This window comes from Gallus gallus, chromosome 1 (assembly GCF_016699485.2).
Source record: "Gallus gallus isolate bGalGal1 chromosome 1, bGalGal1.mat.broiler.GRCg7b, whole genome shotgun sequence".
Classification (NCBI taxonomy): Eukaryota; Metazoa; Chordata; class Aves; order Galliformes; family Phasianidae; genus Gallus; species Gallus gallus.
In genome coordinates, this window is record NC_052532.1 from 115,125,093 (window position 1) to 115,142,161 (window position 17,069).

The 17,069-nt window shown below is 36.9% G+C and overlaps 1 protein-coding gene across 30 annotated transcripts in view; it reads left to right on the plus strand.

The window, feature by feature from the left end:
• Positions 1-17,069, plus strand: part of DMD (dystrophin) — a 1,163,614-nt gene that overhangs the window by 631,395 nt on the left and 515,150 nt on the right. Inside the window, exon 1 of one of the 30 annotated variants that reach the window (XM_046919616.1) lies at positions 6,030-6,183. The exons of the other annotated variants lie outside the window; for them this stretch is intronic. The gene's annotated coding sequence lies outside the window, so the exon portion shown is untranslated. Of the gene's footprint in view, positions 1-6,029; positions 6,184-17,069 lie in introns of those variants that run through there. 30 annotated transcript variants of the gene reach the window in all.

Below are 17,069 nucleotides of genomic sequence, written 5' to 3' on the forward strand. Positions count from 1 at the left end.
AATCAGTAAAATAATACATAATCAAAATGATTATATAAGATCCAAGCCCAGTGTGATAAAATATGAGTCTAAATAGAACATGCATTTCTTTGAAGTTGAATAATTTCATCTTTCTAACTGGTGTGCACACTTTGAGCGATACTCTGTTTCATCACAGAACAATTTCTCATGCTAAATTTCATCTTGGATAGAACCACAATATGTGCAGAATGAGCAAAATCAAATGTTATTTTTAAAATACACCTTTCAGTAGTAAGATTATATGTATATATATATAAACGTATATGTTAGAGCTACTGGAACTATTTAGAGTGCTTAACACAGCTGACAACTTTCCAGGAATGCACTTTATAATTTTCTTCAACACGTATGTCAATTGGTCTAAAAATACTAAGCAGTAAAATAATTATTGTCACTTTTAATCTCAGCTGTGATAATGAAATTTACTATTTGAAGATGAAAATGACTGTGAAGCTCTTTCTGTATTTGTCGGGTGATAAGAAAAAAGCCATTATTGTCATGGTAAATTACCATCTTTTAATAAATCTCTAAAAATATATTCATGATATCTGATATCTTTGTGTGGCCAAGCCCAAAACGATCAATATATGATGATGGAAGTGACAAGATAAGAGTTCTGTGTTGAGTCCTCCTCCCTAATATCTCAAAACAGAGTATGGCAGTCATATTGGAAGAAATAGGTAATACACTGGCAGAAAGATCTATAGAGAGCTATGAGCACAACTTGGGCTTCAGCATATACAAGCAGTACTTTTTGTTGTAGTTAAGGGTGAAAAAAGCGTTTTCACTTCTTTCTGTGTTCAACTTGGTGCTTTCAGTGTATTAAGGAATTTCTTACATATATATCTCTTTAAAAATTGTGCTATTAACTTACTATTGATAGGTTATCTTACTATACCTGAATATAAATTTTATCTGTTTAGAATTTACTTAAGAAAAGTATGCATTTATAATGCTGAGTCATTTTCTCTGAAAACTAGAAAACTCAGCTTACTTAAAAGCTTTGCTATTAAGGTGGAAAAAGGGAAGGTGAAATCAACAGAGCAAAAAGCATTTTTCAATGAGTGACCTAACGAGAATTCTCTGATGAGAGTCTTTGGCGTTATTTCAACTTCATGTCTACCTGCAGTATATCTTGTTTGTTATGCAAGGATTTCAAACCCAGTTGGATATACAGCATTGGAAAACCGATTGGTGGTTTGTGGTTGTCAAATTTGTTGACAAAAGGATGGAAAGAAAAGGTCGGTGTAATTTAAGTGCTTATTTCTGTTATGATATCTAATCAGTGTCTAAGCTTATCTGGATGATGATACAGCTGGCAGAAACACGTATAATTCTGAAGGGGGATGTTCAAAGTTAAGGCTGAGGATCTGTTAAGCTTCCTCTGCTCTAAGAGTAAAGACATCTAGAAAGAACAAGAAGAAAACAGCAGGTGTAGGTGAGTAGAAGACTTTTAATCTAAGAAATTCCTTTTTGAAGTTCAGAAAAACTTGGGCTGTCATGAAAGCATTTAGTGAATTATAACTAGACCTGATCTTGTCTAATAGCTGGAAGTATCCACTTCTAATATCTGTCAGTCTCTTTAAAACAAACAAACAAAACTTCTTGCCTCCTTCATATGTTTGTCACCCATGGGAATGATGGAAGAAGTTGCAGTATGGATGTGTGTTTTAAACAGCTATGAATGGTGACCAGAACTGTGTATATATATATCTTCCATCATTCCCATGGGTGACAAACAAATGAAGAAGGCAAGTTTTGTTTGTTTGTTTTAAAGAGATATGTACATATATATATACACAGTTATAGATAGATAGATAGATATAGATATTTATATATCTGTATGTCTCTATATATTTATGTTTATTTATTTATAGATATAGATATATAGAAATAGATACAGATTTTTTCTAGGGCTAACTGAAGGTTATTCCATTTTGCTCTCAGTCCTGATTGTGTCCTTGTAGTACTTGCATGTGTCCAGTGGCAGCAAGGAGAGAAACTGGTCTTTGTTGCTTTACTGTGCTAACGCCTGAATTTCTGTGAGAGTCACAGGAGATAGGAGACGTAGATTTAAGTTCTAAAAGGCTAAGGAATGCTATCAACCTGCAATTCTCAACAGCAATAATGCAATTCCCTCCATCCTGCTTGCCACTGTAGCCTATAAACTGTGCCTGCTTTCAGGTCTGATGGAACCTTTTGTAAAATTTGTATTTGCAAGCATTTTGGCCAAGTAATGACAAGAGCACCATAAAGCTAAAGTGGTAGTATTTTTAGCAGTAAGAATAAAGATTTTGTAATAGAAAGAAGCCTTTTATAGGTCTATCTATATATCTTGTTCACCTATGGAGTCTAAATACCTTTTTACAAATGATCTAGACAAATATAAGACCTATAACACGCTTCCTCAGGCTGCCTTATACTTCTCTGCTGTTCCTACAAAAATGAATGCTGTCTTTGAGATACAGTCCTCTTAATGCTGTCCAAACTACTTTTTTCTTTTGCATTCCCATTATGGTGTTGATTTGACCAAAACCTGTCAGGCTGAGCAGAACAGTTAATCAAACTTTCAAAGCTACTGGATCCAGCAGCTTTAGTAGCATTCACTGTCTCTAATGTAAACCATTCTTTTTCCTACAGTTTTCCTGGATTGTCCTCCTTTTGGCTATCCTTACCACTGCAGATTTGTGTTGGGCAAAAAGTAATTTTAGACGTCACAGGCCAAAGTGCCAGTACTTGGGGCAAGAGCAGCTCTGTGTTCCTTATGGAGTTACTCTCAGTGATGAATCGGGAGCAATGAAGAAACTCTTGTCTGGGTTTGGTTGACAGGAGGGCTCTCTGATATGGATTTCTACACTTGCTTATGCTTCTTTCCCCCGTTCAGATGTTTTGTATAGAATACGCAGAATGTGCAATGAATGGCCTACCTCTGTTTAAACATGCAGCCACTTGTCTGTGGGAGGAGGGCTTGCTGGGAGCACAACACAAATCTTTTGCTGTCTGTTGAATTGCCATTCAGTTGCCGAGTCAAGCTATTTGTTCTCAATACACTAAAACTTAGGTCACTTAGAAACCACTTTATCCCTGTGTTACTCCCTGATAGCTGCAATCAACAGGGTCATTTTAGTGATTTTTTTTCTTTTTCTTTTTCTTTTTTTTTTTTTTTTAATTTCAGAGTGTAGTTCTCTGGCTGTCTTGAAGCACTGCATTTGATCGTGAAGCTGGTGATGGTTTAACTTTTATCATCAGCTGAAAGGCTGCGAGATGTCCAAAATTGGAGTAAAACTATTTTAGGGTACAGTATAAAATAAAATTGTGATGGGGAGCGTGAATCTTTCTGCTAGGAAGTTACTTTATGCTTGGCCCTTGTATATGGCACTTGAAAGAAGCTCGGTATCACTGTGTAGGACACCAAGCAGACTGCCTGTGTCTAGCCAACAAATGTATGTACAACAGGATTCCTGGAATGGAGCTGTGGCACCTTAGCAGCTACATAACGGTCTCTTTGCCAAGAACTCACTTCGATTCCTGCTTACTTACAGTCAGCAAACATAAACAAACTGCGTTTAAAGGTTTGGCTAATTTGCTTTTAATGAGCTTTGCATACGGGAAACACGATGGACTAACAGCCCGAACAAGCATTTAAAATACTTGAATCTCAGGTCTTGCAGCTAAGAATTACCTTCTTCACAGCCTTTTCAATGAATCTATTTCTAACTCGTAGTTAATATATGAAAGTATTTGGTATAATAGCTTTTATGTCATACTTGTAACAAATATTTACAAGCTCTGACACAAGTCTGATTCTGTAAGAAAAAAAGTACTTTAAGCTTTAAGGACGCTGGTGTTCACCATCATGATCGATCTGTAGCATTGTTTCTGCTGCAATTATTAGCTGCATTGCATACTTGAGCTACTTCTGAGATAATTCTTTCATTAGGTGCACAAATTTTACCTGATTTTAAAATTTGCCGTACAGTTTTCAGTACATTACAGATGTTTTTGTTATAATACAATAAAGGGAGACAAGACTGAAAGACAGCTGAAGAATTTGAGCATTCTAGCTAGTTGTCCCGAGCTGCTCACAGGAGTGTGTTTGAGTGCTGATAAGGCACTAACTATATTGAAAAGGCAGAGGCATAGTATAAGTATTGTTTTGGTTTTTTTTTTCATTTCAGTCGCTTGAGGATGATTCCTCTATGCGTTAGAGAGAGAGAGAAAAAAAAGAGCAAACAGAAGAAAAACCAAACCCCACCCAAAACAAACAACCAACACAATTTGTATGTCTTAAACTTATAATGTTCAAGATGTATATCTTAAGAGTGCTCATTTTTTCAAAAAGATAAATGAAATACATATGGCATTTTAACTTCTGTTTACTGCTTATAAGCTCATTAGAGACTGATTGCTTAGAAATCACAGCTGCTTGATGAGGTCAATAGGAGCCAAAAAGCCTATACAGGCCAATTTAACGCCTTTAATTGGCAATGAAATTTGGAATGTAAAGTCTTTGTCATTGAGACAGATGCAGTGTTTGCAAAGAAAAGAAATATATTGAATAGTTTGATAGTTGTGTAAATTGCCATTACCTTGGTGGCCCTACTTCCTGCTTGTCTTTCATTATGCTTATGTGTCTTAGTGGAGCCTAACACTTTAGAGGTGATAGAGGCATTCCTTTTCACTCAACCTCACTAAAAATAGGTACTGCTTGGAATAAACTGTGCTATTTAAACTATATAGCCAAAGTGTATTTCTTGCCAAATGAGGTCATCACCTCTCTGGTACATCTGGCCTCTTATCTTCCTGGCACTTTTACTTCTGCTTCTAACCTCAATTTGCTGTTCCAGTGCCAAACAGTAGAGCCACTAGAAAATGGTATTTTCATTGTCAGCAAATGGAAATAAATTGGTATACTCCCATGGTATGAAAAAGAATATAGGATAAAACATATATTTTTTCAATATTATTCTTAAAGTGGCAAGAGTACTTTTTGAAGAAGAAAAAAGCAAACTTATAAATATACCTGCTATTCTGTATACAGGTTTATCTATGACAAAATTCCTCTGGTTTAGATTCATCAGAAAAATGTTAACAGTGTTCTGCTGATGAATGTTTAAAGCATTATCACAGTGAAATGTACCCACAACAAAGTCTCTCATTCCTTACTCTATGTGCCATGAAAGATGTAAGCCAGAACTTTGTGTAGGTAGATTTTCTTAAGCTGTGCCAGAGCAGCTTCAGGTTGGATATTAGGAACAATATTAAGAACAACGTCTTCACAGGAAGAGTGGTCAGACACTGGCATAGGTTGCCCAGGGAGATGGGGAGTGACCATCCCTGGAGGTGTTCAGGGAATGTGTGGATGTGGCACTGAGAGACGTGGGCAGTGGGCATGGTGGGGATGGACTGCTGCTTGGACTAGGTGATTTTAGAGGTATTTTCTGATCTTAGTGATTTCATGATTCAGTAAGTTATGAAGGTGAAACAGTTTGCACTGTTGTATGGGGACGTCAATATCTGCATGGAACAGGGCAGGAATGAAACTTTTTACAGCTAATTGATTCCAAACTAGGTCAACTGCTATCCACATAAAACTAATAAAACTGAAGACCAACCAAATGTATAATGATTTTTCACCTATTGCAACTTATATGATTATAGCATGAAGATAGCAATGCTCATGTTATCGCATTCTGTATCATGCTCCATAAGTAACACAAATAGTTAATAGATCCATAAGAAGATATTAGCTGTTAAATAGATGGTCTGGTGTGGTTCACAGTGCAGTCAGAATTTGAGAGCAGACCAGTTTGCAAGTGTCTGATGGATCCAGAAGACAGGCTTGTGTGTCCTGCAAGGCTCATCCAGAAGGGGCAGGCCTTCTCTTTCTCTCTTCCTCTTCTCCTTCCTCTTCTTTTTCCAATCCTTCTTCTGCCACCCTGTTACTGTGTGCCGTGAATCCGATCCGGAGCGAGGAGATTTCGGTCCGGCTTTTTCAGGGAGCCGCTGGTACACACAAAGTTGGCTGCTGTGCCATTCAGCATCCCGGCAGCTCTTTCTCTTCACACTCGCAATGGCAAAGCTTTGTGCGGATGCGCTGCTGGATGCGCTGAGCTAAAAGCGTCGGGGGGAGCGGAGCGCGGTTCGGGCTGCCTTTTAAAGGTGAGGAGGAGAAAATGTGTGTGCTGGGGAAGGCATCTGCCGGCCCAGAAGGCGGCTGTCGGTGCCGTGCGGGCGGCATCCTCAGCCCCCGGTTGTGATGCAGGAGTCTGCGAGCAGGAGGTGGGAGGGGAGGGATGCTTTGTACTTGCAATGAGGCGCCCCGAATTAAGTGTTATTATCGCTGAGGAGTACTTTAGGGCTGGTGACGAACGTTGCGGCGATCAAAGCTTTCGGGAAACATCGCTGTCAGTTATTTATCCGCTCCCAAGTTCAACCGAACTGTATTAAAACCCGCGGCAGAGGCCGGCAGCCCCGAGCTGCAAGGTGCTTGGAGTATCTCTTGTCTTGCTGCTTCTGAAGTCCCCTTATTGCAGGCAGTTTGGCTGAACGCTCTGGAGAGAGCGTTTCATGCACACTTATCTCGATTGGAGTCTTTTCTTCTGCTCTAATCCACCGAGGAACAGTTCCGTTTAGCAATAACAGGCCATTTTTAATGCTCACATCTCATACTGTGCTTCAGTGTCTTTGGAAAGACTACTTTTAGAGCCATATAGATATCCGTGCGTTTAGGTGACAATTGGCTTTTCATTCTAATTTTGTAATAGCTTCTCTAAAATGCTTTTTTTTTAAAAAAAAAACCACACTTGTCAAGCAGTTCTGGCTTTTTATTGCTTAAAATAACTTGTATCAGTGGTGCTGCTTTTACTTTTGAGTGGTCTGCTTCATCCCTTCATGTGTCTGTCTGCTTCAGGTTGAATGCACATCAAACATAGATAAAAATTGGTAATGTTGATGTTCTTAGACAATCTGATGCATGAGGACTTTGCCGTTGAAGTGGCTTTTATGTATCACCACGTTTTCCAAGTATTTTTCTAGTATTTTTAATGGCCAAAACCACTATGAAGTGCATAGTGTTTTTCAAGTTAACCGAGGTGGTGTTTTAACAACCAAACTCCTGTGGATTTCTGGTAGTATGCATATTAGAAAAACGTCGGTGGTAGCATGTGTGCTTCTTAAAGTTTCCACCTCACCAATACCTTTTTTTAATGGAAAACATTCAGAATGTTTTTCCCAACTCCTCAAACATTTATTTTCTGGTAAACTTCTCTCTGGAAATGTGTTGTGGAATGCATGCCTTAGGATTGCATGTTGTACCCTGGGCTGATGCTTCTGCCTGCTGTTACTTAAGGAAGTGTTTGACAGTTATTCCCATGGATTTTCTAATTTGAGTTAAGAGTGAGTTAAAGACTAAATTCCTGTCAGATTAGTTTTACATATTAAATGAGGCATTCCAGGTAATAATGTGAAGCAGAAAATGTCTACATATGATTTCTTTTGCATACCATTGTTAGGATAGTTCATAGAAAGTATGAAAAGAGCTTATACATTTTAATATTTAAATGACATGTGGAATTGCAGATTGATATTTTCAATGGTTTTTCATTACAGTTTTTGCCATTGAGGCATCGTGAGGGCTTTGAGAAAGATGGAGTGCTGTAATTACCAGGTGCACATGTTCATTAATCCTTCCTGGCTAGAAAAAGCTTGAAGTTCTTCTCCAGTGGCCCATTCGTAAAGCTATAAATATCTAAATTGTGTCAGCCAAGAAGTCACACAGAATGGAGGCTCTTTTTGAGTTCAATTTCATGCACTGTTGCTTTGGTCTTGTGAGGGAGTGTGTTGCATTCCTCATGATGGATATTTGTCCTCTTCCTCATAAAAGTTCAGAAAACAAACTGTTAGGTCATTGATTATTCAGTTGAACGTATATGCAGTTAGGTTATCATTAATATTTTTCAAGAGAAGTATAGGTAACTTAAGAGCAAAAATAACCGTAGTAAGTGAAGGCACAAAACAGAGGAGTTGCCAAGATCATTGTAAACATTACATGTAACATTTTAGTAAACAAATTAAGGAAAGATGTAGTGCAGGCTTAAGAAAAAAAGATCTTAGAGGAATATCTACAGAAATCTGCTTGCACTGTTTTCCATTCAGTAATATGCTGGCAAGTTAAATAACATGGTGCTTTTTTTCTTTGACTCTTAAATTTCTTGATATCATTGTCTATATGTAGACAGAAAAGTGGGTAAAGTAGTTTTGCTCTCTGTCTATAGATATATAAATATATAGAGATCTATATGTAAGTACATGGGTAACAAATGAAAGTTTCTATAGGTAACCTTCATCAGAAGCTAATTTTTTTTTAATAGATAATTAAAATACGTAAGGGTGTATTTAAAATGCCTGTGTAATTCCTCTATAAATCTGTATGTGTGTACACCTTTCTGAAAATGTTCTTGTTAGCATTTACTGGAACTGCACTGAAATGTCGTTAGCAGTCAGTTCCATGTCTCCAATCTGTCATTTGCCTTATAGGACTGTTCCAAGACTATGCATCAATTTATGTTTGAAAAGTACTAAAATATATATTTCATTCAGTCACAGCTGTCTGTAATCTTAGACTCTCTTGCAAGTTCAGAATTAAGATCTCAGCTGATTGAGGAATTTTACAGCAATTCTTGGTTGTTTACAATGAGCTGAGAAAGCTAGCAAAATATAACAGAGTTAGAGATCTTACCTGGCTTGCATGCAAATATAGTAACTTTCACCAAAAATAAGCATGAAGAAAGATAAGGGTGTTGCCTGTAGAATGTGCATTTCATTTGGGTTGCCAGTCTTTATGTATTGCTCAGAAAGTTTTGTGTTTCCTTCTTGTCCCACAAAAGTGGATAAAGATAGTGTGACATTTTTGTAAGGAAAAGTATGGACCTGCTTTTTGTGCTTTCTTTTTTTTTTTTTTTTTTTTTTTTTTTTTTTTTTAGAATAGTAGGTGAAATGGAAAAAGACTGGGCACTGCCCATGACACCGTGAGTTCTCTAACATCCAGTTTCCTCTCCTGCCTTGTGCTGCTGCAGATGGAGCTGGGGAACTGTCCAGCAAGGGAGCTGTTGACAGGGCAGCCTGATTCCCCCCGTCTTCCATAACTATCAGGATTCTCCCTTCTGGCCTTTTATGAGTTATATGTGAAATATATTACTTGGTGTGGGTCACAGGCAACTTTTTCATGGTTTGTAGTACTTGGGGCATGGATTAAGATCATTCTGCCAGGCACTATAACAGTGCAGTTCTTCGGTTTGTAGAATTTCGGTTTAGCCTAACATTCTTACCTTGTGTTCAATAGCATATTTTTTAATAAAGTTTTGTAGCTAGCAGAAATTCTGTATTTTATGTAATTCTATCTTTTGTATTGTTATTGGTTGTTTAAATAATATTTATTTTCCTTAGCAACAATCTCATTTTCTATCTGCTTTTTGCTTTTCCTTTAACTGTAGTTTGGCAACTGTGATTATTTTTCCCTAGGAATAACAGGTTGTGATAAGACAAGAACCATTTTGGGGTACAATTTCTTTCAGGGTTGTTAGTTCCAATGACTTTCAAGGAAAAACAAAACAATAAAGACAACCAAACCTTAAATCACCAAAATCTCCCTCATCCCTTCACTTTGAAGATTTAGCTAAAACATGTCCTAATATTACTTGGCTTTTGTTAACATGTTGTCCTACTCATACTATTTATAGATACAAAACCTCAATGTTGTTGGCCAAATCTGATCTGAATTACATCTCTGCTTAAAATGTTATTTTTTTCTATATGTTGTTAATACCAGCTGTGTATCATTTCACACATGTTCCATCATTCACATTTGTCACATAAAACCCTTTCAAACTAAGAACCGCTCATTGTCTGTCAGTAGAAAACCATACAACTGCTATATGACAAAACCAATCAATATCTGTCTCCCCTTAACTAAATTAACTAAACTAATATGAAAGGACATGAAACAAATTCTGTATTAGATCAGACTGAAGATCTGTCTAGCCTGATGTTCTGTACCTGATGTAAGTAACATTGTTGCCAACAGAAGAAATGAGCCCAATGGGTATTTCCCATGTATATCTCATCACCATCCAGCAAGCAGTGTTTGTCAGTATGATAATGACTTTGTGAGTCACTAATTTTAATTTTTTAAAGTCATATTGGATATTCCTTTTTATTTTGTTTTGCTAGCAAAATGCAAAAGATTAAAATAACCAAGATGTTTCTGCTAGCTCCAGCATGCATTTGATGAAGATTAGTGTAGTTTTTTCTGAAAATATATTCAGCCTTAGACATGCTTTACTGGTTTCTTTTTTTTTCCCCGCTTACCTTTTGTTTTTAAAAAGTTTGTCAGAACGAAGAGTGCACATTTTTGTATTTCTGTATTTACTTGTGGTAAACATAATGGCTGCAAAATTAGCTGAAACTATTTCTAAGTAAAGAGTTCTATCATTAAATAGTTCCCCATAGTTTCTTATTTTTCAGCTTAGTCCTATGAAATGCTGCCTATTTACTCTAAGCTCTGAGTGAGGAGAGAATGAGAAATTATACTATGCAGAAGCATTAACCTCATTCATATTATGTTAAGTACACTGGTAAGCACGCCATTGCAATTTCATTGATGGACATTGAATATATGATGAATTCGATCAAGTTATAGTGGTTTAATGAATGGCCAGCCCTTTTACAAAGTAATGTTTTTCAGTCTGACTTCTCTGTAGGCAGTAATGTAGATTTGCATTGCCTCTGGCAAAAAAGAGTTCAAGCTCAGTTTCTTTTGGATGAATGTAACTTAATCTCTAGTCTATAATATAATAAAGGAGGCCTCTGTTTTCTTAAGAGAAAATGGAAGCCATGATTGCTTTTTGCAAGAAACCCAATTCCATCAGTTTGTGTTATGCATACTCTTGAGAACTTATGGGTTAATCGTCCATATATGTACTACTTAGTCCAGTATGTATTTTGTCTGACAGTACTGGTATACATGAGTAGAATTATCTAATCTGTACATCCAAATAGCAGCTAAGTATATCTCTGGGTAAAATCTTGAGATCTGGACTCTATCTGGGAACAGGCATGTGGTAGTCGTCAGACTTTTCATGTGTTAAAATGGGAGTATACTCCGTTGTGAATATATAATTCTTCTCCAATATGCTTTTTCTCTGTAAAGAGAGAAAATAACATAGCTGACATACATTTTGGATGCCTGAAGGGCTTTGGAGTGTGTAATATCACGTTGGTTGTGCTACTTCACAGGTTTTGTTTCTGTTTTGAATGACTAACTAAATTCTGGTTTTTCGTTGTGTATCTCTTTTTTTTTTTCTTCTTCTCAACTTTTGGTTTGATTCCATTATTATTTTTTTTTTTCTTTTATGTTTCTCTTTTGGCCAACCTTTGAAACTTTCTGCACAACAGAAACCACATGAGTATCTTCTGTCTTAACAAAAGCATTTGGCCAGAACAGGCCTTCTGTTACTTGAGTTGCAGTAACACTTGTGGCTATAGTGCAGCATGTGCATAATGTGTTCTGGTTAATGGTAGCAAGTTGTATCACTACAATAAACATCTTAGTATGGACCATAAAAGCAACCAATAAAGCTTTTACCAGAGGTTTTTGTTAACTGTGTGGTAGGCTCTGATTGGTTTCACGGATCTCCATGACCAGCCTGATGCAGTTTTAGATCACCTAACTTCTACATGTCCTTGAATTTCACAAAAGCTGTTTTCGTTGACAGCTCTTTGACAATCAGTGTTAATGCAAGAAGCCACAAAGGAAACATCTGCTAAGTTTCTATGGCCATGCCATAGCAGAACCCCAAATCTCTCTCTGCTCACCTTCATTTTAGGAAACAATGCTTAGAAAAGACTGTGCTCTTTTTTCTCATCCTGCCTTGTCCGTCTTGCTTACATCACCTGGCTTAGATACATCACAGGCATAAAAGGGAGGAATTGCATCTTGAAGCATTATGCCTTTTTGTCTGCCATGTATTACCTTTACAATACTTACAGAAATGGAGATAAACAAACAAACAAAAATCCTTTAGAGGCTGAACCATCCATAAATCTCATTAGAAATCCTTAAAAAAAGGAAAACTGAGCTTTTAGTTTCCTTGATACTGCCTACAGAAGTGTGTGTGTGTGTGTGTATATATATTTAATATTATTAAATTGACCAAGACGGGTGATTAAACCTTGCAATTCTTTATTACATTTATAATCACCATCAGTTTACAGCTGCTGGTTATTTAAATGATTTGGGAATTTTAGTTCACAAGTACAGATTGCATTGTGATGAAAGAAGGAACCCGAGAAAAGACAGGGAACAGATCTCAGATGTTTCTCTTGACCTGGAGCACTATTCATGACATCTACATCGCTCAAGTAGCAAATACATGCTTTCTCTTGCAGTGTCTCCTTCTACAATATGTTACTGGTTAGCTGTAGTTTGTCCTTCCTTGTGTTTGCTATATGTAGATTCAAAGCTCTGTAGTAGAGAGTAGAGGACCCAAATTTTACTATTAATTAAATAAATTTGAAGTTGAATTGATTTCTCAGACAGACTTGCACCAAGTGATACTTTTAGATTGAACTTTTAAATGTACAGTGTTTTACTTATAGCTTTAAAATTAATTACATGTTTTACATTCCTTTCACTTTTGAAGCTGCATGTTTAGAATAAGCACAGTCCTTATAAGCCACTAATCACTGAACCTCTTTTTTAAAAATCTGTGACTTTTTTCCAATGAAAGTAATTATGAAAGCAATCAAGTTAGAATACTCAATTCCACTGATGTTTTTTTTCTTAGTTATATATACAAAATGATCAGGCTGCAAGAATTGTGGAGAAATTTATTTCCCTCATATAGACTCTGCACCATATTTTGAGATTATTTCTTTACCTTAGAACCTTACAGAGAATCAGCAGAGTCACTGAATCTTATTGTAGCATGCTCAGCTAAGGTAAAACACCTCTGCTTTCTAGTTTCATGAGAACCAGAGGATTTGATGCCAAGGAACTTTAACTTATGTCCTCTAACTGATGCTATATATAGTACATCTAGTAACATTACAGCGAGCTTCAAATGTTACCATCATTCATAACATTTTCTGTGTCTAGTCTATTATGACTTGCAAGTTCTGGCTGTGTTGCTCATATTATTCACGACAACAAATTGTAACATCAGCAATTTTTTGACAATGACCCATTTTTATTAAAGAGAGTATAGTAAAACTGGTCTGAACATCTATACTGCCTAACCCCTTTATTAATGCAACGTTTCATGCAGCGATGCCTTGACAAATTTTCTCTTGCCTCCTTTTCCCCATGTGTATTGTATTACATACCATTATGCTTTAATAGGGAGTGAATGTCAGAAGCAAAAGTCTGCTCAATCAAACATGTATTTTGTGTTTATGGTTTTACTAGTGTAGAAATGCATCTGAATATGTCTCCAAAGTGTTTAATGAGTAGCTTACCAGCCATTTCAGTTTTTTCTTTAGAAAAGAGGATGTTCAGTTACTCTCCTGGTTCCTTGCTGTAGTATAGAAATAAGCTGTTACAGATGGTGTATGTATGTGACATTGTAAATAATCTTTTTATAAACACAAAATTATGCATATCTTTAATAGGAATTCATTTCTAAATGATATTCTCTGATTTATCAGGAGAAGAATCTTTAAGATTTTAATGATTTTTTTTATTTTTTAATTTTTAAATTCTGGACTTCAAATAAAACATATCTACCAGTCTTGTTCATGTGCTTTATAAATCTACAGGTTTTGGGGGAAAAATATCTTATATTTCAGAATTTCCTATGCATCTAAATGATTTTACTCTTCTAGGCCTTTTGCCTAACAAAATAATCTCGTGACTTGATTGACTATGTAGTTACTTTGATTTTTATTTTTTTAAGCATCTTCAAAGTTAGGAAATTGTAATTAAGTGTTCTGTGCTTTGCTTTACTGTTTTATTCCATTTGATGTTGAAGAGGGGAAAAAATGCCCCAATCAGCAGTATGAAATCTAGAATTTCTTCACATCTTTAGAACATAGGAGGAATCATCTTTTGTTTCTTAATCCTGTGTTCAGTGTATTTTTTTTCCACTAAATTTCCACAGCTACTTAAAGCTATTGATGTTATCAGAGTGTACTCTACCACTGTTTGTAGTCGAAGTTTTAACTTCTTGATTTATTTTCTTATACATATGTTGCAAATTAATGCAACTTACAGTAGTTATTATGTTTTATTTATAACACTACCTTAGTTATCATCTTGGTAAGGCATTCAAATGAAATGTGATTTATTCCACACCCCATGTATGCATGCTAAACATACTCCTGTCTATTTTAAATCACTTCAGTTGAATTTAAGTATGTATATAGGCAGAGAATGAGTGAGTCGTGTGACTTAAGAAGACACAAAGAATGATACTTCTAAAAGATATACCTACTTGGGGAAAGAGACCACATCAAAGTCAGTTTTAAGGAAGCCTGTGGATAGCAGAGTGGGACTAGTAGGAAACTGAAGATTTATTATAGCCTGAAAGGAAAATCTTTGGCAAGAAGGAAGATTAAACGAGCTTCCTGAAACTCTGAGGCTGAGGTCAGAGTAGTATGATGTTGGAATGAACGATGTGGGGGGCTGTATGTTTTGCCCTACAGGTCAGTGGTGAATCAAGGCTTAGACTTCTGGGAGACCTGTTCCTGTGAATGACTTAGGTAGAAGGGATTCCATATTTTATCTTAGAAAAGAGTTTTATTAGTGGAGGTAGACAGATAGTTAGCTGATCACCACAACTGCGAGTCACTTTTCTGAGTTGACTTCAGCCATCTCAGGTCTTTCGAGAGAGAAGGCACTCTTCTCTAAGGGAACCTTATGGCTGCTGATTGTGTAGTGTGGAACAAGGCATGTGAATAGAACAAATTCCTTTGCTCCTTTTTACTTTCCTGAGACCATTTTGTTGTCATTTAAGCCATATGTGTAAACAGCTGCTAAATAAAGAATGTTTAGTTTCATAGTGACACAGAGCACACTGGTCTGTGAAACTGAGCATTTGTATTTCATTTAAAATTGTTTACTATTTCTACACAAGAGAGCTATGTAAGCTGTGAAGGGATTGTTGATGAGGATATAGTGAGGCCCGTGTTACATTTTGAGAATATTGCTGAACTTTTTGACTGTAAACTCTACTCATCAAGAATATAAACAGGATTGTGCTGCAGCTGCAGATTGCATCTGGCCTGCATAAGCATATTTAGACAAATTGTGCATGATTTGCATGTTTTTATTTGAAACCTCTATCACCCATTATACAGCATTTTCCTGTACTACTGAGCTGTAGCCAGGCAAAGAGAATGAGGAAGTTATGGAGAGGCAATCAGATATTTAAAGGATTGGGGCATAGGGATCCCCGTCTGGAAGATTTTGATAAGCTGGATGTAATTTGTACAGTTGGAAAATCCAGACAGATTTGTAAAGCATACAGGTCCGTGTGTAACAGGTAGCATGAGGACTGTAAGTGAATTCAGGTGTGCAGTCTTCATCCTTCAGAAGACTTCTATGCTTGCTCAGTCCTTCCACTTTCCAGGAAGAATCATCTCCAAGACAACTGAGGTGGGAAAACAAGAGTAAGGAAGAGCAGATGGAAGAGCATGCATGGTGCTGTGAGGAGTAGGATAGAGTGTCATGGTACTAAGAGGAGGAAAGATGGATTACAGATGTCAGTTAAATAAACTTTTTGGACCGTTTTTAGTGGTTTGGAATAGGGAAAGAAAGGAAAAAAACAGATACAGTCCAAAAAAAGAGAGGAAAATATTTTGTTTCATGGTGTCCCCTCTTCCAGAGCAGGGAAAGAAGGAGAGAATGCAGTAAACCAAGGCATACTGGAATATCTTCTGAAGGTGGGGCAAAGTTTGTCTTATCTGTGGAGAAGTTGTTCCTGTAAAGAAGTAGCTGAAAGTGCATTGTGAATGAAAGACAGAAAGGAAAGAAGACGTAGGTGTTCTTTTGAAAAATGCTAGAGCCAAGCAGTTGTTAATTCACAACTCCTAATTCACAACTCTTAATTCACAGGACTGTGAGGAATTTGTGTCCTACTGTATCTAACGACCTAGAGAAATTCACCTGCTACGCAGCTTACATTTATCTTACATAAGAACATTAAGAGAAGTCGTGCAATATTTTGCTTAGGCATCTCTCACCTAGAAGTTATTTTTCAGTTTTATTTGAATGATGCTGCTTATGGCGCCCATCTAAAAGTTACAAGTAAATGACTCAACTGAAAAGAAATCCTCCCTTTAATAGTTTGAATAAAGCTGTTGTACCATTAATGTTACTCAGTCTCTCAAGTCCTTTCTATTCAAGCTACTGTGGTACTTATGCTCCAATTTTCAAGGGATGGGATTAACTTTTCTTTTCACTTATCCTTTTTGCCTTTCTCCAGCTGGAGGACTGAGCCTATTAGCTCTGGTGCATCAAAAAGGCATCCAGTATTAACATCTGCCTGGGTTCTTCCTTTCCCCCTTTGACAGGACCTTGAGTTGCCCAGAGCCTTAAAGTGGAACTACCCCACCTTCTCCTTTGAAGTGAGCATAACAAAAGACATCAAAAGGCTCCCCAGTCTCTAAAGCTAACTGTATTAGAGAATGAACTATTAAGCTAGAATACAGTGGCTCTGAAGAGAGAGAAAATACAGGACCGACCGAGACAGATGAAACAAGAGCATCTAAAACAAAAATTACTTTTTCCTTACTATGTGAGTGTGTGGTCCTTTTCTCCAACCTTTCCTGCTAATTCTGCAATGTTCAGTGTCTTTTCAGTCAAATTAACTCTGAAATGTCCCTCTGGGTTCTTTGGAAACCTTCCCTCCATCACCTTTGGGCTAAAGAAAAACCTGCTTGCTGCTGATAGCACATTCCTACTCCTCTCAGAAGGCTCCCAGTTTGCTCTCTTCTGGCTGTTGCTGCCTGCTCTGCTCTCTGCGCTGAAGCTCTGCCCCACAGAGCATGCT